This window comes from Coffea eugenioides, unplaced genomic scaffold, assembly GCF_003713205.1.
Source record: "Coffea eugenioides isolate CCC68of unplaced genomic scaffold, Ceug_1.0 ScVebR1_865;HRSCAF=1615, whole genome shotgun sequence".
In the NCBI taxonomy this organism is placed as follows: Eukaryota; Viridiplantae; Streptophyta; class Magnoliopsida; order Gentianales; family Rubiaceae; genus Coffea; species Coffea eugenioides.
Window position 1 is genome coordinate 12,946 of NW_020864741.1, and position 3,221 is coordinate 16,166.

General features: G+C 38.4%; 1 non-coding gene across 1 annotated transcript; it reads left to right on the plus strand.

Moving 5' to 3' along the window:
• The first annotated feature begins 2,862 nt into the window (after positions 1-2,862).
• On the plus strand, positions 2,863-2,969 carry LOC113759024. The gene has a single exon (XR_003466949.1). It is a non-coding gene; the product is annotated as a small nucleolar RNA R71 (small nucleolar RNA).
• Positions 2,970-3,221: the final 252 nt, after the last annotated feature.

Sequence of the window (3,221 nt, forward strand, 5' to 3'; positions counted from 1 at the left end):
TATGAAACAACCTCCAATTGACCTCCAATTGAAGAAATTAGAGTTTAAGAACCCTAACCTTCAATCGCTCAAAAACCTGATTTTAGGTGTTTTTCTTTGATTTTAATCGGTTAAAAAGGTTGTATGAAGCTCAAAAGGCGTTGGGGTGATGATTTCTAGCAAGATTATGGAACAAAATGGAAGATTTGTGAGTTGGGTAGAAGAGAAAAGGAAGAAACGCGGCTGGAAAATGGAAAAGTGAAGAAATGTTCTGGAAATCGCGTTTTTGAAGCAAAAATGTGAACTGAAAACGCGACTGAAAACGCGCCTTCAACGCGCGTTTTTGAAGTCGCGTTTTCTGCACAAATATTGCAGAATTGAAAACGCGTTGAATTGAAGTCGCGTTTTACTGTGTCGCGTTTTCTGTTTTTGCTCAGGCGAGAAAACGCGACTTCCTAAAAAACGCGACTTCAAGTCGCGTTTTAAAGGCGCGTTTTCTGTTCTGCAGGCGCAGAATTGAAAACGCGATTCTGAGAAACGCGACGTGTAGTCGCGTTTTCTTGGAAAACGCGTTTTCTGCTTCGATTTTTAGCAGAATTTCAACTTTTGAAAAATTACAAAATGTACCCCAGTGACTCAAAATGCATCATAGATCATTTGTTTGCCAATTTTAATGACTGGAACAAATGTAAAACATTAAAAACCTGCATTTTACCCCTTTATAATGAATCAAAAACACCTTTAACGCAAATCGAGGGGTTGAGTTGCTTGATCGAAGTTTGCCCTTTTCACCTCAAATGGTCATTCTTGCTTCCATTTGCCAACCCTATCACACAAAAACAACAAATTAACTAAAACACTTATTCAAGTCTAAAAATCACAAAAATTTAACACAAATAACATAAACATTGGGTTGCCTCCCAATTAGCGCTTTTGTTTATAGTCGTTGGCTCGACTGAAAGAGTTGAATCACTTTAGAGCATTAGGGAGCGATTTTCTCCCCATGGGTCGAAACTCCCGAGCCAATCCACCATGTGGTGAACCATGCATTGATCTTCATAGTCCAATTTCCTCAAATGCCAAGGAGGAATATTAGACTTGTCATAGAGAGGCTCAACTTCACCTTGGAGTGGATTTTGCTTGTCTTTTCTGAATTGGCTCAACTTTTCACCATTTTCTTCATGGAATGGCGAATTTATTAAGCCAACTTCCATCCTTATCTTCTCCTCCTTTGTTCCTACACCATGAAAGTTAGTACCAAGGACATTTATAAATTTAACTTCTTCGGTCCTTTCTTGGTTAACCTTTTCATCATATGGCATATTAGACACAAGAGCAGTAGGCTCTATACTCCCTTCTTTATTATCCAAATTGAATTCCAATTCCTCACCATTAACCCGTAATATAAGCTTACCTTTTTCTACATCAATCATAGTTCGTGCAGTGGCTAAAAACGGTCGTCCTAGAATAATTGGCATTCTCACATCTTCTTCAATATCTAAGACAACAAAATCCACAGGTATTATAGATTGTCTTACCTTTATGAGCACATTTTCCAAAATACCCGTGGGACGTGTGATTGACCGATCCGCCAATTGCAATGTAATATTGGTAGCTTTTAGCTCTTGAAGTCCCAATCTCCGGGCAACCGATAACGGCATAAGTGACACACTTGCACCTAAATCACATAAAGCATTAGAAAAATGCAATTGACCAATAGTGCAAGGAATAGAAAAGCTTCCCGGATCTTTCAATTTAGGAGGGAGTTTATTCTTAATCAATGCACTACACTCTTCCGTTAATGCTATCATCTCATTATCTACAATTTTCCTCTTCTTTGACATGATGTCTTTCAAGAAACGTGCATAAGAGGGAATCTGTGTTATAGCATCAATGAAAGGAATGTTAATGTGCAATTGTTTAAACATTTTGAAGAACTTTTCAAACTCCCGATCCTGTCCATCTTTCTTCAACCTGTGAGGAAAAGGTATCACATTAGAATTTAATTTGGGATGAAGTGCATCAATATCAATGATAACATGATCATTTTGACTTTCTTGCTCCCCTTCAATTGCTTGCTTCTTGTCTTTTTCACCACCTGAATTTTCAAAATCGAATCCCTCAACCGTTTTACCGCTTCTAAGAATGATTGCATTGACATGCTCTCTCGGATTCACTTCGGTTTTACTTGGTAATTCACCAGGGTTTCTATTGTTGATCACATTGGCAATTTGACCAATTTGAACCTCCACATTCCTGTACATTGTAGTGAGTTGATCCAGTCTCCCTTCTACTCGTTCAAATCTGTCCGAAGTCACCTTAGCAAGTTTTTCCACCGCGATCTCCCAACTTGGTTTAGTTTCAGCCTGTGGTTGCCTTGGTTGAAATCCCGACGGATTGGTTGGCCTTTGTTGATTGCCTTGATCTTTCCATCCAAAGTTTGGATGATTTCTCCACCCCGGATTGTAAGTATTCGAGTAGGGATTATTTGGAGCATTTCGGTTGTAATTATTAACAAATTGTACCTGCTCAGAATCAACACACTCATTAATATCATGTTCACCTCCACAGAAAGAGCAACAAGCTACGTGAGCATTAGATGAACTTGGACTAACTCCACCTTGTCTACTCAATAACTTCATCACATTATTCATTTGAGCACTCAGCATATTGAGAGTGTCCATTTCTATCATACCTGCGTGACGTCTTGTATTACCTCTCTCATTGGCCCATTGGTAGTTATTTGCTGCCATTTCTTCTATTAAATTATGAGCCTCTTGGGGTGATTTACCCATTAAAGCTCCACCTGCAGCTGCATCGATCATAGTTTTAGTAGAAAAAACTAAACCATTATAGAAGGTTTGTATGATTAACCATTCCGGCAGTCCATGATGTGGACATTTCCGAAGCAAATCTCTAAACCTTTCCCATGCTTCATATAATGATTCTCCTTCCATTTGACTAAAACCAGTGATATCCATTCTAAACTTAGCAGTCTTACCTGGTGGAAAATACTTATTTAAGAATGCTTTTGATAGTTCATCCCATCCAGTGAAAGTATTAGGAGCATGAGAGTGTAGCCAAAGTTTGGCCTTATCTCTCAATGAAAATGGGAACAACCTTAGTCTTATAGCATCATCACTAACTCCATTCATTTTAATTGTATCACAAATTTCCAAGAATGTAGCTAAGTGTGTATTAGGATCTTCTACTGCATTACCTCCAAATTGAGATTGTTGAAC